Source organism: Telopea speciosissima, chromosome 10 (genome assembly GCF_018873765.1).
Source record: "Telopea speciosissima isolate NSW1024214 ecotype Mountain lineage chromosome 10, Tspe_v1, whole genome shotgun sequence".
Lineage (NCBI taxonomy): Eukaryota > Viridiplantae > Streptophyta > Magnoliopsida > Proteales > Proteaceae > Telopea > Telopea speciosissima.
In genome coordinates, this window is record NC_057925.1 from 39495983 (window position 1) to 39522426 (window position 26444).

The 26444-nt window shown below is 43.3% G+C and overlaps 1 long non-coding RNA gene across 1 annotated transcript in view; it reads right to left on the reverse strand.

Annotated features, from left to right (window-relative positions):
- Positions 1-3369, reverse strand: part of LOC122642844 — a 33269-nt gene extending 29900 nt beyond the window's left edge. Inside the window, exon 1 of the long non-coding RNA XR_006330112.1 lies at positions 3358-3369. This is a non-coding gene — a long non-coding RNA (uncharacterized LOC122642844). The remainder of the gene's footprint in view (positions 1-3357) is intronic.
- Positions 3370-26444: the final 23075 nt, after the last annotated feature.

A 26444-nucleotide genomic window follows, 5' to 3' on the forward strand; every position in this document is an offset into this window, starting at 1 on the left:
GTTTTCTGAAACCACATCTGCAACCGACCTTGACTAAAACTGTCCTGAACCCCTGGTTTCCTAGGATTTACACTCGATTTCAGTTTTCTGAAACCACATCTGCAACCGACCTTGACTAAAACTGTCCTGAACCCCTGGTTTCCTAGGATTTACATGTGGTTGCAGAATTTGGGCATGAAACCACTCCTGCAACCACTTTGTTTCTGAAACCTTATACTTAAGTGATTATGGGAGACCTTTTGGGGATCCTTTCCCTTCGCTCGTTTAACCTTATTTCGCTCTTTGTTTAGGTTAATATATTCATCTTGTGGCTTATTGCTTGATCGAGGCGACAACTGATAATCTTGGTGCTTGGCGTATACGTTGTGAGTGGGTTTGGTTGTTTGGGCTTGATATTATTATTGCATTGTATATTATGTCATCATTATAAATTATTAAGCATGCTTGCGCATATTGCATACTTTTATATATGAATGTTATGATGTTAATTGGAGATGCTTTACTTTGATGGGTCTCGGTGCGGTGGGTGCGGTGCGAACCCCGGATACTATATATATTTATGAAGAAATTAGGTTGAATGTCATGTTGAATCTGTATGCGCCGTGCCGTCGGTAACCGAGCACTAAACCAGATGAAAAGTTGATGCACCGGATTACCTCTCGGGACGATAGGACTTGCATGTAGCTGTGGCTAGGATTTTACACCCTTATGCTACGACCCTTACCAACAGGGGTTTAGGTGTTGGGTAATCAGTACACCGGATTCTGTGGAGGTGGGAGAGGCCAGTCATGGTAGTATTGGTTATCAGGGGTCTGCCACTGAGTGGTCTTGGAGGCTTCGATCGGCGTAGGTCCCACGTGACAATTGAGGTTTCATTGTGGCGATAAGTTAAGTGACCCACAGTGTCTCCCGAGTTGTCACAGTAGCATATACCTTTGACTTAGTTGTGATGTTAGGTGGAAAATTTACTTAACATATGCATGCATCATTGGACTATGTGAATTGTGTGTTTGTGCATCCCCATCCCCTCACTGGCTCAGTGGAGAGCTAACCCCCTCGTGTACACAATTTTTAGATTATGATGCAGATACGGAGGAGTCGGAAGCTGTGTTAGAGGAACATGGCAACGGGTGTCCTTGTGACGATTGCGCCTACGGGCCGTGAGAATTCTAGGGACTTGTTCCCCTTTTGTTTATTTTAGGGCGTAGGCCCATGTATAAACATTTACTGCTATACCCTTGTTGATCATTATTAGATGGAAATGAAAAATGGATTAACTACAGTATTTATCATCTAGGCTTTAATCATCTTGTAACTATTGATTTTATACGCTTTCGCAAAACTATTGATCTTTTGGAATGTAATATTTTCCTTTCCGCACTCTGATATTGTATTGTTTTAATATTGGTTATGACTGTGCGTTGGGACACTGTGTCAGTGATCCTGGCAGCTTAATAGGATGACACGCGTCGTCCTAGTCACCCCTTATAATGTATTGTATCCCTTGTCTGGGATGGGGGCGTGACAGATCATATCAGCCTCACTCCCATCCAGGTTCAGGTTACCCACCTTTGAACTCTGCAGTGGAACCACGGACCCTAATGATCACATCAACTACTTCAATGAGATGATAACCTTATATGGGGGATCGGACGTAGTCTCCTGCCGAGCGTTCCCTGCATCCCTCAAGGGTGCAGCTACATCATAGTTCTCTAGACTACGATCGAGGTCGATAGGTTAGTTCACAGAATTATGCGAGCAGTTCGTCACCCGCTTCCAGAGCAGTGTCAAACTGAAGAAGATCACAGTCAATCTACTGAACGTGGTACAAAACCTTGGGGAGTCCCTCAGGGAGTACGTATCCAGGTTCACCAAGGAGTCCTTAGAGGTCAAAGACTTAGACGACCAGACCCAGCATGCGGCCTTGGCTGGGGGCATTAGAGGCCTGGGCTTGATCAAAGACCTGGCACGCCATAAGACCAAGACCATAAAGGAGCTTCTGGAGCGGTGTAATGAGTTTACCAACATGGCCGAAATACTGCAGGCTAGGAAGAAGGTGATCGAGGCCAAGCCACAAAACAACAAGAAGTCAGCGTCAGATGACTGTAAAGAAAGTAAGAGATCGAGGACTGAACGTCGACAAGAGAAGGGCGACAGCCCATTAGGAAGAACCGACCTCCATCCAGAAAGAAGTGAGAGAGTAAGCAGCCCTGAGTTCACACCTCTGAACACCACCAGGTCTCAGATCCTTATGCAGATCCAGGACCGTGGCCTACTCCGTTGGCCACGACCCATGCTAGTAGGACCTGAGAAGCGTAACCCTAACAAGTACTGCCTCTTCCATAAGGAGAATGGGCATGATATAGAAGACTACTACCAACTAAAGAGGGAGATAGAGCAACCTGTAAGAGCTGGGAGTCTGAACAAGTACATAAAAGGAAGATGTGACGGTCGTTCGGGCCAAGGAGGCCGAGGTCGTGAGCGGGAAAGAGAAGAACCAAGAGGGGAAGAAAGGAGGGTGGACCGAGATAGGGGGAGAGACTGCACAGAAGAGAGGAGAGATGTACCAGAGCCAAGCGGCATCAAGGGAGCCCCCATCCTCACCATACTTAGAGGATCAGGGCAAGAGTCTACCAGAAAGGCCAAAGCCCATGCCAGGTTCGTAGGAGTAGCAGAGAAGCCAAGCATGGTAGCAAAGACTGAGATGGTGATCTCCTTCTTGGATGCAGACCTGGAAGGTGTGAGCTTTCCACATGAGGACGCCTTAGTAGTACAGGTGGAGATAGCTAATCGACCAGTGCATCGGGTGCTGATAGATACAGGGGGGTCTATGGACGTGCTCTCATTGGAAGCCTACCGCCAATTTGGGTTCGAGGATGGCCAACTCAAGCCAGAACCCACCTACCTCCATGGATTCTCGGGTGCCACTGCATCCATCAGAGGCACTATAGAGCTACCCGTCACCTTTGGAGAACACCCTCGACAAGTGACCATCATGGTGAACTTCATGGTTGTCAGGTCCATGGTGTCATTCAACGGCCTCTTAGGGCGACCATCTCTAATAGCCCTTAGAGGAGTCGTATCACCACTCCACTTAGATGAAGTTCCCCACTAACAACGGAGTAGGCGAGGTTCGAGGCGATCAGAAGAAGGCCAGAGAATGCTATGCTGCCTTTGTCAAGAAGAACAATGGTAACACCCGGGGAATGGCACTGCGCATGGAGAACCTGGTCAACGACCAGAGAGATGAACTAACAGAGACAAGAGGAAGGCCGGTGGAGGACCTCATCCCATGGCCACTCAGCAAAGATGACCCTTCCAAGGTCGTACAGGTTGGCTCATTATTGAACGATGAACAGAAAGAAGAACTGGGACACCTCCTCCAAGCCAACATGGATGTCTTCGCGTGGTCGTCCGTCGACATGCCTGGCATACCCAGATCCATAGCAGAGTAACGACTACATGTGGACCCAACCAGGAAGCCCGTCCAACAGAAGCGGTGGAATTTTGAATTTTACCCTCGATCGATAGGCAACCATCAAGGAAGAGGTCGAGAAGTTGAGCAGAACGGGGTTCATCAGAGAAGAGAAGTTCCCTACCTGGCTCGCAAATGTAGTCATGGTATCCAAGCCCAATGGGAAGTGGAGACTGTGCGTCGACTACACCGACTTGAACAAGGCATGCCCAAAGGATAAGTACCCACTACCCAGGATTGATCTGTTGATTGATGCTACACCCGGCTATGAGATGCTGAGCTTCATGGATGCCTATTCCGGATACAACCAGATCTTCATGCATGAGGATGACGAGTCCTACACTGCATTCTGAATTGTCACGGAGAACTACTGCTACCGTGGCATGCTATTCGGACTGAAGAACATAGGGGCCACCTACCAGAGGATGGTCAATAAGATGTTTGAGGAGCAGATCGGGGGTAATATGGAGGTGTACGTGGATGATATGCTTATGAAAAGCGTCCAAGCCCACCAATACCTGTCCGACCTGGAGGAAGCATTCACGGTACTAAGAAGGAACCAGATGAGACTAAACCCTACCAAGTGTGCCTTCAGAGTAACGTTAGGGAAGTTCCTAGGGTTCATGGTCTCAGTACGCAAAATTGAAGCCAACCCATCTAAGATCAAGGCCATCCAAGAGATGGCACCACCTTGGACGGTCAGGAAAGTGCAGAGGTTGAATGGAAGGGTCGCAGCCCTTTCAAGGTTCGTGTCACGATCGGGAGACAAGTGCCTACCGTTCTTCAAGACGTTGAAGAACCTCCAAAGTCCAAAGGACTTTGCATGGACAGAGGTGTGTCAGAAGGCATTTGAGGAATTGAAGGAATACTTGGAGAATCCACCACTGCTTGGGCGACCAAAGCCCAATGAAGAATTGCAGATCTACCTAGCCGCCACCCCAATCGCAGTAAGCGCCGTACTATTGAGGGAAGAGGGTAAGATACAGAGACCCATCTATTATGTCAGTCATGTCCTGATCGACGTAGAGACCAGGTACTCAAGGATTGAGAAGGTAGTCTACATGCTGGTGATCGTAGCTAGGAAGCTACGACCATACTTCCAAGCCCATACAATCATGGTCCTCACCGACCTACCATTGAAGAAGGTATTCCACAAGCCAGACGTCTCCGGATGATTGATAGCTTGGGAGGTAGAGTTGAGTGAACATGACATCAGGTTCCAACCACGGATGGCCATCAAGGGCCAAGCTTTGGCAGACTTCATCGCCGAATGCACCCTATCTGAGATCGAGCCAGAAGTAGAAGAACCAGAGGAACATGATCAAGGATCGTGGGAGATGTTCGTGGATGGTTCGAGTAATGCAGCAGGAAGTGGGGCTGGCTTCATACTCACCAGCCCTGAAGGATTCCGAATCTAGTATGCTCTCCGATTCACCTTCTCAGCATCCTTAATGAAGCAGAGTACAAAGCATTGCTCGCTGGACTTCGAGTAGCCAAGGCCATCTAAGTCACGCATCTTTCCATCCGGAGTGACTCCCAGCTTGTAGTGAACCAGGTGAATGGAGAGTATGAGGCAAAGGTCGAGCGAATGGCGTCATACCTTGCAAGTGCTCTAGCATTGATCGGGGAGTTTATGAAGTTTGAGATGGTTCGGGTCCCCTGGATCTAGAATACCACTGTCGACGCCCTGTCTAGGCTAGCCAATGATGAGCTCCATAATCTAGCCAGTGCCGTCTACGCTGAAATACTGCATGAGCCAACATATCAGGAAAAGCAAGTTAATGAGATTGAGGATGGGCCTAGCTGGATGGACCCTATACTCAACTACCTGCAGAATGACATCCTACCAGAAGACAAGGTCGAGGCAAAGAAGATAAGGATGAGAGCTACAAAGTACACCATCCTGGATGACGTACTATACAAGAGGGGGATCACAACACCACTACTCTGGGGCCTTGGACCCAAGGGAGCCAAGTACGTCCTGGTAGAGGTCCATGAAGGGATATGTGGAAGCCACATGGGAGGCCGAGCCTTAGCCTACAAAATCCTCCGCCAGGGACTCTACTGGCCAAGGATGTAAGAAGAGGCAATACAGTATGCCAAGACTTGCGAGCAATATCAATTGTTCACCCCAGTACCCCATCTACCCGCTACCAAATTGACATCGATCATCAACACCATTCCCTTTGCCATATGGGGGGTGGACATCCTAGACGATTTCACAGCTGCATCAGGGAACCACAAATACTTGGTGGTCGCCATAGACTACTTCACCAAATGGGTCGAGGCAAAGCCATTGGCCAAAATCACAGAGAATGAAATGGAGAAGTTCGTCCGTGACGACGTCATCTACAGGTTCGGGGTTCCAAGGATACTAGTCTCAAACAATGGGAAGCAGTTCAACAACCCCAAGTTCAGAGCCTTCTGCCAAAGCTACAACATTGACTATCGGCCTGTCTCAGTAGCCTACCCACAAGCCAATGGTCAGGTAGAAGTGACAAACAGAACTTTGTTAGATGGAATCAAGAAGAGGCTAGAAGGAGCCAAAGGGAAGTGGGTCGAGGAACTACCAAGTGTCCTGTGGACATATCGAACCACAGTATGGACGCCCACAGGAGAAAGCCCATTCCGCCTAGCGTATGGCACAGAGGCACTAGCACCAGTAGAGGTCCTCGCCATGTCCCATAGGGTATTGCACTTCAACGAGCGCACATACAAAGATAGACTGCGAGTAAACCTGGACTTCATAGATGAGGTCTGTGAGAAGGCACTCCTAAGGAACGTGGCATTTCAGCAGCGAACTGCCAAGTACTATAACGCCAGAGTAAGAGAAAGGCTATTCCACCAGGGAGACCTAGTCCTAACAAGGGCAAGTGCATCACAACCATGGAAGGAAGGGAAGTTGTCTGCCAACTGGGAAGGACCGTACATAGTTTTCAAGCAGATACGTTCAGGGACCTACCGCTTGAAAACTCCGAGGGGTAAGAAGTAGACCTTACCTGGAACTCAGAGCACTTGAAGAAGTACTACCAATAAGAGTAGTAGCAGCAATACTGCCAGTAATAGCAACAGTGTCACCAGTAGTAGTAGTAGTAGTAGTAGCAGTAGCAGTAGCAGTAGCGTAGTCAGATGTCAGCCAGGGTACAGTGCATTACAATTTTCAAGGATAATTTAAAATTTTATTTGAAGTAAATAGCTGATTTTGGGTACACTCGTCTACACCTACCCATCGATCAGATCACCTCCACCACACTAAGGTCTGTAGACCACCAAGGCGCAATGCCATCAACTCATCAAGGTCCATTGACCACCAAGGCGCAATGCCATCAACTCATCAAGGTCCATTGATCACCAAGGCGCAATGCCATCAAGGTCCGTTGACCACCAAGGCGCAATGCCACCAAGGTCCGCTGACCACCAAGGCGCAATGCCACCAAGGTCCGTTAACCACCAAGGCGCAATGCCACCAGGGTTCGTTGACCACCAAGGCGCAATGCCACCAAGGTCCGTAGACCACCAAGGCGCAATGCCACCAGGGTTCGTAGACCACCAAGGCACAATGCCACCAAGGTCCGCTGACCACCAAGGTCCATAGACCACCAAGGCACAATGCCACCAAGGTCCGTTGACCACCAAGGTGCAATGCCACCAGGGTCCTTTAACCACCAAGGCACAATGCCACCAAGGACCGTTGACCACCAAGGCGCGATGCCACCAAGGTCCGCTGACCACCAAGGTCCGTAGACCACCAAGGCGTAATGCCACCAAGGTCTGTAGACCACCAAGGTCCATAGACCACTAAGGTCCGTAGACCACCAAGACATAAGGCCGTCGAGGTCCCTAGATCACCAAGGCACGATGCCACCAAGGTCCGCAGACCACTGAGGCACAATGCCACTAAGGTCCACGGACCACCAGCGTCCACAGACCACCAAAGTTTGAGAACTATCAAGGCTCAAGGCCACCAAGGTTGAACGACTACCAAGGCCTATTGGCCATATACGAGTGACGAAGAGCAATACACAAAGGAGCGCAGATCCAACCACAGAAATCGAGAAAGAAGCCTACAAGAGAAGGAAAACTCATAATGGCAGACCTCATCCACTCAGTGGGAGAAGGCATGATTGACCCCCCAGGGGCGTGAAGCACAATCTCAGAAGGTATGTGGTACAATCGATGAAAAGACACCAAGATCGATACTGTCAAGAGGCTTGAGAACCGTCCCATCCTACTATTAGGATCCTTAACCGGGGGTGCCACCCCAGCATCATCTCTAGGAGGACTACCATCTGGGCCAGGAATATCAATGGCATCCTCCCTGTCACTAGAAGTAGGTCTGGGAGGAAGCAATGGGGGGAGGGTATCTACAGAAGAAGACGACCTTGAAGAGGGCCCATCCGTAGACCCAACTACAATAGTGGCAGAGTCACTAGACGTCATGGACAATGGCAAGGAAGGCTACTTACTTGAGTAGTAGTCCCCCAACGTCAAGCCACCAACCCAGGAGAGTGGAAAGCGAGCTGCAATAACCAACAAGAGAACCCAGGAGGAAAGGTACCAAAAAAATAAAAAAATTAAATAAATGCCACGGCGAAGGGCCATAGATGATAGGCCATGGACAGGGGCGAGGCTCGAGGTTCGAGGTCAAGGTCTGAGGATGAGGTTCGAGGTTTGAGGTCGAGGTTCGAGATCCGAGGTCGAAGTTCGTGAGGGGTTCGAGGACAAGGTTCGAGTAAAGATGTATCTATGGCCAAAGAATAATTCGACTCAATACAAAAAACAAAAAAGAGAGAAAGAAAGAGAAGACGGGTGCGGATCATTGAACGAGGGTCAAGGGCACCGATCGAATGAGAGGTCACGGGCACTGATCGTTGAATGAGAGGCCATGGGTGCGGATCATCAAACGAGGGTCACGGGCGCTGATCGTCGAACAGAAGGCCACGGGCGCCGATCGAACGAGGCCACAGGTGTTGATCGTTGAACGAGAGGCCATGGGCCCGGATCATCAAAAGAGGGTCACGGACGCTGATTGTCGAATGAGGGACATGGGAGTTGATCATCGAATGGAAAGCCATGGGCGCCGATCGGATGGAAGGCCAAGGGCGCCGATCGAATGAGGGTCACGGGTGCCGAATCCAACAAGAGGTCGTGGGCGTCAGAACGATGGTCACAAGCACCAATCGGGGGCGTCGCCCAGGCACAAATCGAATGGACGTGGATCAAGCCGAATGAAGCCAATGGGCGGGAATCGAATCAGCAAACGGGCGTCAATTGATGGACGGCGCTCAAGCGCGGATCGGAGGAAATGTCGCCAGGAGTGGATCGAGAGCACTAAGGCACAGACCCAGGGCGTGGCTCCCACCAAGGATGCGGACATGAGGACAGAGCTCAAGTCATAAACCAAAGACCAGGCACAAGAGAACCCCACAGGTACAACATGAGGACATAACCAAGAGAGCACATGGCTAGCTCACAAAGCAAGCCAACCCCAAGGCCAAAGCCAATAGTAGACCACACTAGTCTTTGCCACCTAAAGCCAAACACTTGGGGGGCACCACGAAGCTACTACCAAGTGCAAGGAAGGGAGATGATCCCAAGAAAGAAAAGTAAAAAGTAAAAAGCAAGAGTGAGAAATGAAAAAGTGAAAAAGGAAGGAAGAAGAAAGAGAGATATACTATAAGAAAAAAAAAAAAAAAACAAAAAGACAAGAAGGTGTGAAAGGATAGGTTTGAACCCACAACCTCTCCCACTACACCCAATGATTTGTAGGCACATCCTCCAACAAAGAAGAATCCGCAACCAACCCCCTGTGAGGGTAAAAAGATAGAATCTACTCTCTTGGACATTCTGACCCAAGAGAGTGGGGGGCAAATGATGAACCCCAATATACACAGACCAATCAGAAGATGCCATGCGTCCCAGCGTAAGGAGATGGGTCACGCCAGGACCAGAGGAGAGCCAAGCACAAACACGGACCACTCCAGGCGCGAACTAGATCGAATGAGAGGCCACGGGAGCAGATAGAACGAGAGGCCACGGGAGCGGATCAAACGAGAGGCCATGGGCGCCAATTGAACGGGCATCAATCAGGCATGAATCCCCCGGGCGTCGATCGAACAGGCATTGATGGACGCAGATCACCCTCGAACGAGCAAGCATAGGTGAACGAGGACTCTAGGTTGTAGACCACCGCCTGTATAGTCCTAGATATACGCAAACACCAGACATCCTATCTACAACACCTCAACATCTATCTATCGAAGACCCCAACTCTATCGGGACATCACCTCCCATAGAGGGATAACCACTCATGAAAGAACCCTGCTACCCAGGGACTCTATCAGCTACGAGGACTACTCACCATCACCTGGACTCTCCACACCGCCATACTCTACTATAAAAAGGAAGGTATTCTACTCCATCGACCATCTTGAATTCTAATATACATCTGTTTGCTCAGAGAGATCTAACTTAGGCATCGGAGAGTCCTAGGCCGGAACCACACCAGTTCTCCTTTGTCACCCAAGTCCTTTTGCAGGTAACGACACTCGAAGGGACCACCGGATGATTTCTTGACACAACAAGATGTCACCAACAAATAGACCTTGGTCAAAAGTACCCTCTGAAAAATCTATGGAAATATGGGCTGCACTTTGGTCTTCAAAACTTGGTTCAAGATGGGACTGGATCTGGCCCACAAAGATCTAGCTCTCTTGATCTTGACCTTGGATTGGTGTCTTTCATCTTTCAAGCTCAAATTCTCCAATTTTAGTCAAAATAAATCTAATACCTGAAAACACAGAAAAATAACCCGAGTAGCACTGTTTTAATAATTAAAATACAATAAATTCACATATAAATATGTTCATCAAATACCCCCATACTTAAAGTTTGCTAGTCCTCGAGCAAACAAAAAGAAAACTAACTTAATGAAAACAAAGAGAAATGAAAAGAAAACCCTAACTCACTTTCGTTCGAATCACGGTTGCACTTAGCATGTGTAACAAGCCTTTCAAACCCCTAGGTTACCCTAGTGGACGAGTTGTGTCTTGTGAGTGTTTGCAGTGAATGTACACACAAAATTCAAACCATGAATTAGTTGTAATCCAGATAAGGGCAAAGGAAAAGTCCACCTCCACTCAAAATTGGAAAAAGAAAAGCGAAGATAAAAACTCATGAGATTGAGATTCCTAAGGGACCCCCATACTTGAACTTTATTATCCGCTCCAATCCATGGAACTGACACACATCTAAATTAAGGGATCTCCTCATATTTTTCACACTATCAACCCTAGAGATTAAATCAAAGTATGCCCTCAAGGATACAAAAGAATAAGTTTGGAGCTTAAACAGAGAACTGAGACACAGGCACAAATTCAAATGTTCTTCTTCTTTTTTTCTTTAGAGTTGAACTCAGTTATCCCTCCACTGCAATTGGCTTGAATGACATGCAGGGCTTGCACCAGACACCCAAGTTACTAAGCAATGTCAGAACTCTCTTGTTACATATATCTATGACTCAGACATTGATGCAGTATGAGTTCAAACTTCAATCACTTTCTTCATGACTCTTTCTTCATGACTGAAAGGTGTTTTGAGCCTAGGAACCTCGCTTCATGAGGCCGAGCACCCAGTCTAATACAACCAATAAACAAAATTTTTTTTATTATTTCTTTTCTTTTTTTCTTTTTTTTTTGAACTTCTTTCAAGAATAATAACACTTTAATCTCAAATCTCTATCTCAGCTCCTAACTAAAACTCAAGTACACAAGAAAAACTCATACGATTGACTTTTTCAGAAAAAACAGTGCTATGCTTCTGATTTGGCCCCTACCTTGATATATATATATATATATATATATATATATATATCAAATCCACATCTTGAACCCAAAGCTTTATTACTTCAAAACATAGGTTACCAAAGTCATCTCTCTCAATAAAAAATAAAAAGAAAATAAAAACATTCCAAAAAATTTTAAGATGGCTATAAACTCAGCTACGCCTAAGTCAGGATCACAACACAATTCAGCACAAGAACCTATCTCCCCCCCATACTAAAACTATGCAGTGTCTGCAATGCATGAAAGAAAGTAAAAACAAGGACAAAATGGGGGGGGGGGGAGTTTACCATATATGATCATGGTGGCTTAAAATAAGGAGGTGCATGGAAATCCACGTCCTCATAAGAATGTGGTGGCATGAGAGAGGGATTAAGAGATGTGCTGGAGATTGTAGAGTTTGTATCCTTACCTAGATCAAATATTACAGTGCCCCCACTGTGTTGTTGGGACAACACCTCTTGTTTCTTATCAGGAGGTTCCACTGGTGGTAGCTTAGGAAGAGAAGTAGACAGATTACCACCTGGCTCAAAAGGTGGTGGCTTAGTCCATAATTTAGAAGGCACTCCGCCATACCTGGATTGATGCAAGTCCTCCAGACATTGACTAATACCTGTGTTAAGAGCAGTTGCAACCAAATCAGGTGGTTGAAAAATTAGATGCATGTCTTCATCTAATTATGGTTGTTTTCCAATCTAGAGACATTATAATCACGAGATGCATTCCCGAAAGACAGCCTCATAAGACCATTCCTACAATTGATCAAAGCATTGCTACTAGCTAAGAAAGGTCTACCAAGGATAATCAGGATTTGGCCTTTGATATTGGTTGCCGGTTGGGTATCTAGGACTATGAAATCCACGGAAAAAATAAATTCCCCAACCTTTAATAACACATCCTCAATTACTCCCTTGGGAGTCTTGACCGATCTATCTGCCAATTGTAATGTGATAGATGTTGGCTTAAGTCTCCTAACCCTAATTGTTGGTATACTGAATATAACAATAAATTGACACTAGCTCCTAGATCAAGAAGGGCATGGTCAATCTTTGTGTTACCAATCATACATGAGATAGTTGGGCAACCAGGACCCTTATACTTAGCCACTGTCTGTTGCAACAGAACTGAGCTCACATTGGCAGTTAGAAAGGCTTTCTTAGGTACATTGGTTTTCTTTTTCTGAGTACACAAGTCCTTGAGGACTTTTGCATAGGTAGGTACCTGGGAAATTGCATCCAACAAAGGAATGTTGACCTGCACATTCTTGAAGATATTTAGGATTTTATCTATGGAAGTAGTTTTCTTGTTATTCACCAATCTCTTTGGGAATGGAGCAGTAGGCACATAGACTCGCTCAGGCTGCTCATCAGTAATGGTTTTAGGTTCCTCAGATGAACCTAGCAGAGGAGATGGAGTACTGACTTTAACACAAGGGTCCTTGGGATTTTCAAGTGATATAGGAACAGCATCCCGTGTGTACTCACAGCCACTCCTTAATGCGTAGATATCATTACAGTGATTGGAGGGCTCTCCATGTTGTGAATTCCTTTAAATTGAATTCAACGAATTAAGTTGTCCTTGCTGAGGCAAATTCAAGTTCTTGGGATTCGGATCAGGTTAACTTGGCATCTTCCCTTTTTTTCGTTCATGTAAAGCCTTAGCTAGTTGGGAGATTTGCTTCTCCATATTATGTTGATTTGTCATGAAGGTACTTATGAGAAGTTCCATACTTTTCTCTAAAGGACTGATCCTAGCCAACTCACCTACTTTTGGAAACCCAGGGGGTTGCAAATTTGGAATTGGGGGTGGTGGTCTAACAAAGTTAGAAGGGGGGTTGGACCTTTGGGGAACAAACTGACCTTGACATTGAAAATTGGAGGGTCCGACTTGGTTATTCCCTTGGTTCCAGAAAAAGTTTAGATGATTCTTCCATCCAAGATTGTAAGTGTTACTATATGGATTGTTTGGGTATACTGCACTTACATTCTTATTGTCATTGCTCAACCCAGAAAGATTGGGGTATTCCTCCATAACATGGGTAGGAGCTTGGCAGTAATTGCACATAGGGACACTCTGGTTTATCTGATGTACTGGAGTTGGTCCCTTGAAAACTATAGCTTCTAGTCTTTTAAGGAGACTATCTAATTGGGCTTCTTTCGCTACAAAACTGTCAGCAAAGAATCCTTTGGCAGTTATGGCTCTTTCACTCTCTTGAGTTGACTCCCACTCACGAGTCTTTTCGGCCAGATTGAACAAAAAGGTCCATTGTCTTCCGTAAAAGATGTGAATCATGTTGGGCACATAGATTCCAACATTTGGTTGGTGTGGTAATCAATGCCCTCATAAATGATCTGGCACAAATGCCATTGGTCAAGGTCATGGTGAGGGCACTCTTGGAAAAGATCTATGAATCTTTCCATGAACTTGGAAAAGGATTCACTGGGTTTTTGCCTAAACTGTAGGATATTATTCCTAATTTTGTTGGTCTTATACATTGGGAAGAATTTCTTCAAAAATTCAACGGTGAATTCCACCCATGTGGTGATAGAATTAGTGGGCAACCCATACAACCATTTCTTCGCTCCATCTTTGAGCGTTTCATAGCATCATCAGTAAGTTGCTGCATCTTGATGAGAGCACACACTTCCTCAAATTCCCTAAGGAAGAGGTAGGCATCCTCAGAAGGTAGTCCATAGAAATGGGGTAACATGGGGATGAACTAAGATTTGAGTTCAAAGTTATTCCCCGTGGCAGCTGGCAAACGTATGCATGAAGGTTGTGCCGCCCGGGCAGGATAAAACCTATCCCTAAGAGTCTTAGCCATGATTGGTAATTCTATTTGTTGTAAACAGTTTTTAGAGTTACGAGTCCAACCAACCATACACAGTCTGCAATACCAAACAAAAATAAAAGAAACAAGATGGCAGCAATATTAGAAGCAATAACAAAATTAAAAGAAACAAGAGAACAGTAATATCAATTCTTTCTTTTTCCTCTAAATTCGATGTGAATTGCTGGATTCATTCTGAATCGGGGTCAATACAAAACCTCCTGATGATCAATGGTTTGTAGATCAGTCATACCTAGGACCACCTTAGGAAACAATCTCGTTACTGCCGTAGCTATTGGTCATTATTCCCTTTGGTGATTAGGTAGCCAGCATCCCTCATCACCACATCATGATCAAGATTGGACCGTTGATTGTACTTCCCCAACAAAACAAATCGGAGGTGCAAAGAAAGAAGTTCACGATCCACAAATATAGATGAGATAAGAAAACTAGCTCAAAATGAACCAAGATCTAACAATAAAAAAAATTTAAAATAAGCAACTAAACTAACAATGCAAAGAATTTCACTTTTTTTTTTTGGGTTTTTTTTTTTTTTGGAATTAATAAAAGTAAATGAAAAATATTTCGAATCAATTGAAAGTGAAAACTAAACAAACGTCGTCCTCCCCGACAACGGTGCCAAAAACTTGTTTGATAAGAAAAATAACCGCAAGCGCACAGTATCAACTTTAGCTACGGGTCAAACTCAGGGAGGTCGGGTTGGTTAAATCTTTACTCTCAATATAGGCAAAGTACAATGAGACTTGAGCAGTGTCTCTAACCACTAACTAAAGACAAGATAATGAAAGTAATAAAAGATACTAACAATGAAATCAACTAACAGGTAATGAAAGTAAATCTAACTACGATGAAGAAAAATTTAGATTTGGAAAAGACAACTAAGGGAAAAGAATCCACCATGAGATAGGTAAAATCAATGCTCAACATCACCATTCCAATGCATGCTAATGAACTAGGTCAATAGGGTATAAGGGCCAATGGGTTGTCCTAGCCTATGAATTAATGCACTAAACTAGCATAGAACAATAATGATCATATGAGGATCTACATGAGTTTCATTGACAAACATGCATATGGGCTCTAATGTTGACATACATAATGTGGATCTAAAGAAATCGACAAGTATGTATATGGACACTTAGGGGGCTGACATGCATCATGTGAATGAATCAAAAGCACATAAATTCCATCATAAAATTCTAATCAAATAAAGCACAAAAGCAATGTAGAACACCAACCCTTCCTTCTCTCATGGCTTCATCCTACCCTAAGTTGAGGCATTTAGTTGGCCATGAAGAAAACACAAGAAGGAGATAGGATTGATGGAAGCAACATAGAAAATAAATGCAGAAAAACAAAATTAAGACAAGAACTTCCTTGATGTGAAGAGGTTTAGAGGATGAAGAAGAAAAAAATCTAGCTTTGCTTGCAACTTGAAAAATCCAACTTAAAGCTTGAATGAAATTACGACTTGAATTGAAAGTAAACTAGCCTAAGAATTAAATCAACTATAAATAAAAAATTACATCATTGAACTGAAATTAAATCCATGAAAATAAATGCTGAAAATAAACAAAAAGCCAAGAAATTAAAAAACAAGGAAAAAGCCTAAAGGAGAGACTAGGAAGAAGAGAGGAGAAGAGAATAGAAGAATCGAATAATGAATAATGAAATATAGAATGAGAGGGCTGACCCTTTTATAGAACATGGGGGCCAAAAACGTTGGAGGGAGGAGGTGAGGTGGCATGAGATAAAAAAAGGAAAAGAAAGAAGGAAGAGAAAATCCAAAAAAGGAAATATCTCCCCCCCTCCATGTTTTCTTCCTTTATTGTTTTTTATTGTTTTTTATTTTTTTAAAGCAAGAGAGATGGGAGAGAAAGAAAACTTGGGAGGGAGGAGAGATTTTAGGAAAGGGATTTGCGAAAAGGGGAGAGAAAATATGAAAGAAAGAGAGACAGAGAGAGAGATTCCAAAATATCTTCCCATGATTCGGTTGTTAGCTTTAACTTGGGCTTCACTCCAAAATTTTGGAATTTTAGATGTCACCAACTAATAGACTTTGGTAAAAAATACCCTCTGAAAAATCGATGGAAATATGGGCTGCACTTTGCTCTTCAAAACTTGGTTTGAGATGGGGCTGATTCTGGCCCACAAAGGTCTAGCTCTCTTGATCTTGGCCTTGGATTGGTGTCTTTCATCTTTTTAAACTTGAATTCTCCAATTTTAGCCAAAATAAATTTAATACATGAAAATATAGAAAAATAACCTGAGTAGCACTGTGCTAATAATTAAAATACAATAAATAAAGGCAATGAATTCACATATAAATATACTCATCATTTACCAAACAAAAAAAGGGAGGGAGGGGGCAAAGTTTTATGGGCATTGATCATCGTATAGTTCCTTCATAGTTTACCCAAAAAAAGGGGGGGACGGGGGCAAAGTCTTATGGGCGTTCATTGTTGTACAGTTCCTTCATGTGGCATGAAGGAAAGCTTTCCCCTTAATGTTATGATAATGTACATCTGCGCAAGTAGTAATTGAATCCTTGTAAACAGACCTAGTGTGCTTATTAATATTCAATTACATGCTGTAAATCGAACATGGGCCAGGCCCGGTCCAAGCCACCCAAAAGGGGCAGGCCAGACCCAATCCACTTTGCATGGAGAGAACCAGCCACTTGGGTCACTTTCCCCCTCTTTGGTCGATTTCCAGTGGGAGTCTAAATAGGGACAGGGGTCTTAGGGTTTTGGCTTTAAATAGAAAGCCTATAACCCTAAGATAAAATCATCTGAGAAACCAAATTCTCCCTCTCTCCAGTGTTTTGTATTCTCTATGGGATTCCATCTCTTCCCAGGGATTTGTGGTGTGGAGTTCTCTATAGAGAAGCCTATCATGATCGTGGAGATTCACTCGTGTGCTCGTAACCAAAAGCTTGGCTTTTGATCCTTCTTCTGCAGTGTTTCCGTACACATTTAGGTATCATCCAAATCCGAGTTTATTTAGATCTGGTTTATGTGATCTAACAATGGTATCAGAGCTATTGGTTTATGATTCGCTTTTGACTTAAGAAGAGAAATTATTTTTTTTTTATGAGGTTTCTTGAGATCTGCAACCAGCGACGGTGCACGTTGCCATGTAGTGCGTGTGCACCGCAGCTGGCTGCCGACCCTGCTGGCCTTTTTTCCTGTGCACGACTGCATTCTGTTGCTGCACTCGCGTGATTATCAGTGCTCGTGGCCTGCACTTTTTTTTCCTCTAGCACGACTAGTGGCCTGGATGCCAAAGCACTACTATTTATTACACTTTGAATATGCAGGTTGTTTTGGTTTAAATAAAAAATAAAAAAAGCAAAAAGTTTTCTCAATCATTGACTTGATTGAAAAATTGAAAACGATTTTGCAGTTTTTATTTTTTTTGGGTGCATAAGCACCAATACCCACTAGGTGCGTGCGTGGTTAACCGACAAGGGCAGGCCAGGTGTTTAGGTTGGTAGAAGCTAAGGGCTGCTGCCCGGTTAGCTTCTGCCCGTGCCTGTGCCGTGCAAGATGCACTGGTAGATCCGTAACTACCAAAAAAAAAAGGGGGCAGATTCAAGTTTTTTTTTAAAAGGATTTGATTTTAGGGATTTTTGGGAAGGAGATGGGTGAAGTGGGAATCCCTTCACCCACACCTTTTATTTTTCTCTATTGGGCTATAATTGTGTTAGTATGCCTAATTTTTTTTTAATTGCCCTTGAGTGTTTTATTTTTACTTTAATGTGTTTGTAAATTTCAATTGGCAATTTTACCATCCTGTGGCGGCATTGACTTTGTTTGACTCGCACCATATGGGTAAGAGGTCAAACCCTATCCCATGCAACCTATGTTTGTTTTGTATTCTATGAGATGGAATAGTGGTACTTGTATAAGGGATATGTTTTCGGATGTATGTACCTGGATATGATACAAAGTGCGGTACTCCCTAGTAGTGATGGAGTAGGATTTTTGAATGTAAAGAGTTGGTTGTAATTTTATTTTTAATTTTTGAGAAACCATGTAAAGGGAGGCTACTGCACTGTGTATCATGACTTTGTATCGACTCGACATATCACTTCAAGTACCAATCTGGGTCTCTTGTGTGAGTCCCTTGTGCACCCGATGTATGGCGCATTAAATTGTGGTTTAGAGATGCCCTTTCCTCCTATTTTGTTCGAAATCAATTAAAATTATACGTTTCCAAACCCACACATTGTGAAATTTGATTATGAGCCTAACGAAATTTTTGGTCTCACCGTATGGAAGAGGGAACCATTAATTTCAATTAGGATTTCTTGAACAAATTATTTTATGGATGTAAATTAAATGTCCTCCCTTGCACATTGTAGTGATGGCCACTAAGAATGTTGTTGTTGACCTTAACCAAGGCAACAAGTTGGATGGAACCAACTATGACATGTGGCATCGTAAGATGAAGTTCTTACTTAATGAACAAGATTATCTTAAACACCTGACCACTGAAATGGCTAAACCCGATGAGGGTACTACCGCCCGTCACCGTCAAGAAAAGGAAGTCTATGAGGCTTGGTCAAAAGAGACCATAGTACTCACTTTATTATGTTAAGCTTGATGCACGGTGATCTCATTGGCCAGTGTGAAAACTGCAAAAACTGCTAAGTCCATGTGAGATCAGGTTATGTTAGAATGTGGTGGTATATCAACTACAAGGATGTGAGCTATGACCTTGAAGTTTGAGATGTACAGTAAGGACCCCAAGCACAACATGGTTGAACGCCTTAGGATTGTGAAAGACATAATACGAAAGTTAGATGATGCTGGGGTACACCTTATCGATAAGCAGAAAGTTCAAGCCGTCATTAGGATGTTACCTGATTCCTAGGTCGAAATGAAAGTGGTACTCACACATAACAACAGTGTCAAAACTTTCAATAACATTGCCGCTCATGTGGAGCTAGAGGCAGAGCGCCTAGAGGTGACCCAATCACATGCCCTTGTCGTCCAAGCGGGATAGTGCCAGACTTCTGGGTCTAAACGTAAGAGACAAAGAAACATGGAGAATCAGGGATAGGCTCAAAATGCTGCACCAAGTGGAGGAAAACCCACCAAGCACAAACATGGCAAGCAAGGTGGAAAAAAAGATATTACCAACGTCAAGTGCTATTACTGCTAGAAGATGGGACACTTCGATCGTGATTGCATTGAAGTGAAGAAGGTATCATTTTTATCCCTCTCTCCCTATACTTTTGTCTGTACACATGTTTTGGTTGCCCATACCCGATCTGACTGGGTTGTGGATATAGGAGCAACAAGACACATAGCGTGTGATCGAGGGGGGTTTGTAGATTATTGAGAGATTTTGGATGGCGCACAGAATATCTACATGGGAAATGGCATGAGTGAAGTAGTTCAAGGAGTTGGTACCTATCAGCTCACCTTACGCACTGGGCGCATCTTGCTTCTTCATGATGTGCTATACGCATTGAAGATCCAACATAATCTACTTTTTATTACTATACTTTTGACTTTAGGTTATTCATTTGTTTTTTATGGTAACACTTTTGAGATAATTCTGGATGGTAGTTCTTCTATATAATACAAATTTGATAATGGTTTTATTAAATTAGACTTATTAACTCCTGTGGTTGCTTCTTCATCTTTTGTAATTAATATTGATGTTTATTCAGAATCAATTGCATGGCATGCTAGACTAGGACACATACGTCGAGATAGGATGGGACGGTTAGCTAGAGAAGGCCTTCTTGGCCAACTCATTAAAATCAACCTACCAACATGTGAGTCATGTTTAGCTGGTAAGGCCCACCGGAAGCCTTTTGGAAAGCCAATCCAGGCAACCCAGACCCTAGAGCTTGTCCATTCGGACATCTGCAGACCAATGAATGTGAAGGCACGCCATGGTGCTTCTTATTTCCTTACATTCATGGATGACTATTCGTGATATGGTTATGTCTTTTTGATCGCTCACTGCTACGAAGCATTAGATTGCTTCAAACGGTTCGTAGCAGAGGTTGAGAATCAATAAGGCAACAGCTTAAAAATTGTATGTACTGATCGAGGACGCGAATATATGTCAAATCAATTCAAAGCACTATGTGAGGAAAAAGGAATTACCAGATAATTAACTATTCCTTATACTCCGCAGCAAAATGGTGTATCAGAGCGAAGGAATTGGACACTTTTAGATATGATTAGATCGATGATGGCGCAGGCCAATCTCCCAATATCTTTTTGGGGGATGCTCTATTAACCGCTGCCTACATCCTTAACCGTGTGTCCTTATATACAGTAAGTTCCTTCCACTCCTTATGAATTGTGGAAAGGCGTAAAACCCACTTTGGGGCATATGCGACTATAGGGATGTGCGGATTCATAGTACCTCCCATAGGTTTGGGAAATTTGGCCCTAGAGTTAAAAAGAGTATCTTTATAAAATATTCTGATAGCTCAAAAGGCTATGTAATGTACGGTGGACATTAAGACGGAGGAATGACCGAGACTAAGTCTCGCGATGTTGATTTTCTTAAGATCGATTTCCCTAGTATTAGTGATGCTAGCAGAGATCTTGATCACTTTAAGATAGAGACTGATAAAAATGTTTCACCTACTATTGGCGAGGGTGAGGAATTAATAACTCACCATGAGATCGCCAGAGAGAGTGAGAGTGATCATCAGCCCAGTGGAAATGCGGCACTTAGTGAAAGCGTAAAACCCAAAAGTTAAGATCCCTTTGCACGTTGGAACGTACGTGGACATGTTCTCCATCATCATTTTGAGATTGAAGGGGATGCCCTTGTTTGTGTTCCAAGGGATGAGGACGAGCCAACCTCAATAAGTGAGGCACTCTCCTCTCCAGCTCAGGAACTGTGGCAAGCTGCTACGGAAGATGAGTTGAGTTCTATGAGTGAAAACCAAGTCTAGGAGTTAGTTGACCTTTCGCCTGGATGCAAAGTCGTCAGGAACAAATGGGTCTCGAAGGTCAAGTGAAAGGTAGATGGTTCAATTGATAAGTATAAAGCACATCTTGTGGCGAAGGAATATACCCAAAGAGAGGGTGTAGACTATGATGAGACGTTCTCCCCAGTGGTGCAAATGCCCTCTATACGCCTCATTCTAGCCATTATCGCAAAGTTGGATTTAGGACTCTACCAAATGGACATTAAAACTGCTTTTCTCAATGGAGAATTAGACGAGGAGATCTTTATGGCTCAACCCTTGGGTTTTGAGAAGGAGGGACAAGAGCGCAAAGTATGTCATCTAAAACGTTCCATCTATGGCCTTACGCAATCATCCAAGTAGTGGTACATTAGATTTTATCATGCCATTATCTCTATAGGTTTTGATATAATTGAAGAGGACCACTGCGTGTATGTTAAACGGTCTAAGGTAGGATTCCTTATCCTATCCTTATATGTTGATGACATCTTATTGGCTGAAAACAACATTGAATTGATTGTCGCCACTAAAGAGTGGTTGTCCTCTACTTTTGACATGAAGGACATAGGTGAGGCCAACTTTGTGTTGAACATGAAGATTGTGAGGGACCGCATTAGGAGACTTCTTAGTTTGTCTTAAGAGACTTACATAAAGAAAGTCCTGGAGCAATTCCATATGAACAACTTGAAACCGATAGACACTCCAATGGATAAGGCATACATTTTGAGCCTAGACCAGTGCCTTAAGACTGATGAAGAGAGAAATCAAATGTCCAAAATACCCTATGCGGCAGCAGTAGGTAGTCTGATGTGCACGTGTCTAGATATATGCTTTGTTGTTGGCATTGTTAGCCATTACCAAAGTAACCCTGGACTAGTTCATTGGCAGGTAGTAAAGAGAATCCTTTGATACCTATGTGGAACTACAGACCTCTCGCTCCCATTCAGTGGTTCAAACTTGAGACTAATAGGATATAGTGATGCTGATTGGGCTAGTGATAGAGACGAGCGCAAATCCACTTTGGGGTATGCATTTGTCTTAGCAGGAGGAGCTGTTACTTGGAGTAGCAAGAAACAAATCTGCATCGACCTATCCACGATAGATTCGGAGTACGTCGCATGTTCAACAGCAGTTCAAGAGGCCGTTTGGCTAAAAAGGTTCTTGCAGAGACTTAGTGTTTCTGCTCACTCAGACAACATTCTGCTTATACATTGTGATAGCACGATGGTGCTTGCATTTGCGAAGGACCCCAAGTTTCATAGTACAACCAATCACATTGATATACGGTATCGCTACATTCGAGATATGGTCGCGCAAAGTGAAGTTTTTTTGCAGCATATCTCCACTGGAAATATGTTGGCTGATCCTTTGACAAAGCCCATTGTCAGAGATGTTTTCCTAGTTCATGTTAGGAACCTGGGACTCAGGCGGATTTTATATGTATTTTTCAGAACACTTTTTATGGATGGACATTTATTTGTATGACTCTTACATTTATTAATGCGAATATATTTGTTTAAGCAATGTTGTGTGTATACATTCATTATTGTGAAGATGTTACCAAGCATTGAATTGACCCATTCACACTGGTGATTCACATCGGCACTTGAGTATAGCGAGCAAGATGAGCCCATGATCATATGTGCTTGATGGAGCCTTAGTCGGAGCTAAGATGAGACTTTATTTGGTCCAACTTGGAAGATACCACACTGCTAAGTAGCCTATAAGAAAGCCGGATGTGAGATTCTAGACGGGAACCATGGGGGTGACTATGCTAGAAACTCAGGTTAGGCGCTTGAAGTAGCGATTAGACTAAGATCCATATGGTGTTTATGTTTTCGTAAGTGACATGCCCACCTCAGTGGAAGTTGCGCTATAGCATGCGTATCATACTGCATGCGCTAATACCGACCGATAGTAAGAGTGAGTAAAAGGATCCCTGCTTCGTCACTGTGTGAGATACGTGGATTATATTAATCCCACAGTACCCTTATTACCTGAGACAATGTCATGAAAAGGACATCCAATGACGCTACTTTGACGTTCTCCTTAGGATCATGGATGATGCGGTCCAGTGAGAAACAATTGGGAAAGCTGTTGGAGATAATTGGATTGACATGACGGGCTCAAGGAAAACCATCCGACATTACACCTTTATTTTGTTACTCATTGTTCGGGCGACTTGTTGTAGTTGTGATCGACGTAGTCATGAGTACATTGCATACAAAGGGTTAGCATTGCTCATTATAAGGGATCGAGAGTGCTAGATCTGGTGTAATTGGATTGTTTGGGGTATTTTGAGATTGTTTGTGAGTGATGTACTATATTGGTTAGATGGAAGCTTGATATAGTACTCCCACCCTGTATTATCTCGATAGGTCGCACGCCCCATTTCTTGTATAAAGAGTTACACAATTGAGAGGGACTTGGATGCATAGTTAAATTAATGCGCCCCATGTGGGCGAGTGGGAGATGTAAATCGAACATGGGCCAGGCCTGGTCCAAGCTGCCCACAAGGGGCTGGCCGGACCCGACGTGACCCGCTTTGCATGGAGAGAACCAGCCACTTAAGTGGTTGGGTCTCTTCCCCTCTCTATGGTCGATTCCCAATGGGACTCTAAATAGGGGCAGGGGTCTTAGGGTTTTGGCTTTAAATAGAAAGCCAGTAACCCTAAGACCAAATCATCTGAGAAACCAAATTCTCCCTCTCTCCACTGTTTTGTGTTCTTTGTGGGATTCCATCTCTTCCCAGGGATTTCTGGTGTGGAGGTCTCTGTGGAGAAGCCTATCATGAACGTGGAGATTCGCTCGTGTGCCCGTAATCATAAGTTTGGTTTTTTATCATTCTTTCGTTGCGTTTTCGTACACATTCAGGTATGATGCAAACCTAAGTTTATTTGGATTTGGTTTATGTGATCTAACACATGCCTACCATAAAAAATCCAAATACGATACATAACAACCACCAGGGTCCATATATTACTAAATAGGAAAAAAATCCATTGTCGTAACCATTTTGATAATCTTATGAAAATTGTCTATTGTTATTGTGCTATGTGGAATGATGATGTGGTTATTATCGGGAAAAAAAAAGAAAAAAGAATGATGATGTGGTAATACTAACTGTTTTAGATTTTTAAATGTCTTGCAATAAGCATTCAAAGTCTAATTCAATTCAACACTCTCCCATGTAGAAATCCATGTATTACCATGCATTCCTAAGGTACTCCAACTATTATTAGGCTCTTTCATAATCTTAATTTTAAAAGCTATATTTTGTCATTTGGCACACTTTGTTTGGGCCAAAATTTTACATGTGAGTAGGGGACCTTGCGGAGTCTATCAATCCACAAATTTGGGCTCATTCAATCTACTATGTGGCAGATATTTGGGCGGCTATAATAAACTTATCAAGGCAGTCTGCTCTAAAATTTTTACCCAAATAAATAAAGGGAGAGGGATCAATGTACTACACGTCTTCATATTGATATCATACACACCTAGAGGAGGAAAGGAGTTTTGATGAGTGTCAATTCGTATATAGGGGACCCATGTTATTAAATGAGAAGAGAGAAGAAAAAGCTAGTGAAGGGGCATGTTCATCGCAGTCGCATGCCTATCTTTTTTTTCATAAATAAATCTAGAAAAGAATACATATTGCCAATGTATAACTTACCTCTCACAATCTTCCATTAAATTCTCCTTTCTCCTTTTTACCTCCTCATTAAATATGTGGTCCTTCTTCTCTCTTTTAAATATATTATGGGAAAGAAAACACTACCTGGTCATGTGCGGTGCGCAATTTTTGTGTCCAGACACAAGGCCACACAAAATGACCGTTGCGTCCCAAGGATTTTCTTTTTTTCATGGAGCCATGATAATCATTTTATGCGGCCCTATGTCTAGGCATAGAGGCCACATGTCGCACACAATCACATAGCATTCTTTCTCTCATATATTATTTTTAGGAAAATGCTAGGTATGCTAGCAACCGTAAACTAGCACCCTATGTGTCTATCTCTCTTCCTCCCTTTGACAGGTAAAGGAATCATTTAAAAAATAAGGAGAGGGATAAACACATAGGCTAGCATACAGTATACCTCTAGCATATCTATCTCTCTCCCATTTTTTTATTATCCACTATTGAGTTAGCCTATAATCTCAATAGGAATACTCAACATTATATAAAGCTATCCTCCAAAAATCTAGGACCTTTCTGGTTTTTTTGGTAAACCAGGATCCTTTCTTATGATCGAAAAGTGAAATGCAAGTTATTTGTTTTTGTCAAGGTTGGAGAGAACACCAAAAGGATTATTATTCGCAGCTGGGAAACCTGTTCCGCTTTTGGAGTAGCTTTGGTTGCCCATCGTTGAAAAGACTTTAAATGGAACAACATTCCCGAGGTAGATTTTTTGACGACTCAGTGATGGTTGACGTCATCATTGCATATATAGATATATATAGAGAGCGGGTGGTAGCGGCACGACGATGAAATTCCTTAAACTCACCACTAAACGCGACGGTAAATCTGAACCGTTTATTTTTTAACTTTTTAATTGTAACTGTTGAATAAAAAATGCCATTAACCTGCTGACCGTCACAGCCCGTTTCTTCTTTTTCCTGTTCTTTTTCACCGCTGGGGAGTGTTTCAGGTGACATGGAACGGAGAAGAAAGATTGACGCTGCGTGGGAGGGCGGAAGTGGGAGGAGACAATACACAGGGTGGTGGTGGGAGGAGGGAAGTCACAGAATCTCCCGAGTTATCTTCTCTCGGTTCATCTTCCATCAGAAATCATCGATTCATCTTCGCTAGAGAACAGAGAGATCTAGAACTCTGTTCATATAAGAAATTTCAACCGACATAGATCCTCCAACCTACCTTTTCTCTGTAGATATCAGTACAGAGAAATCAAGAAATTTCAAATACTAACCCATACTCCGTCTTCCCTTTCATTTAAATAAAAAAAAATTAAAAAAAATTAAAAACTCCATCTTCCCACCGACAATACACAGGGAGGGCGGAAAAAAGAGGGTTTTAATGGATGGAAAAAAGAGGAATGACAGAATCAGGGATGGAAAAAAGAGGTCTTCTACTTCTTCTTCTTTGAAATGGAGGAAAAAAGAGGGTTTTAAGAAAGAAAAAAATGACAGAATCAAGGATGAGAAAAATGAGAGGTGGGCGCTGCATTTTTCTCCCTCTGGTTCGTTTTGATCGCTGCTGCAAGATGAATCTCTTCTCCTATTTTCTCCTCTGACTCTATTACCCCAAATCTTAAGATAGTCATTAAGGAGATGGAGGGTTCTGGGTTCTGTGGCAATGGATTGGAT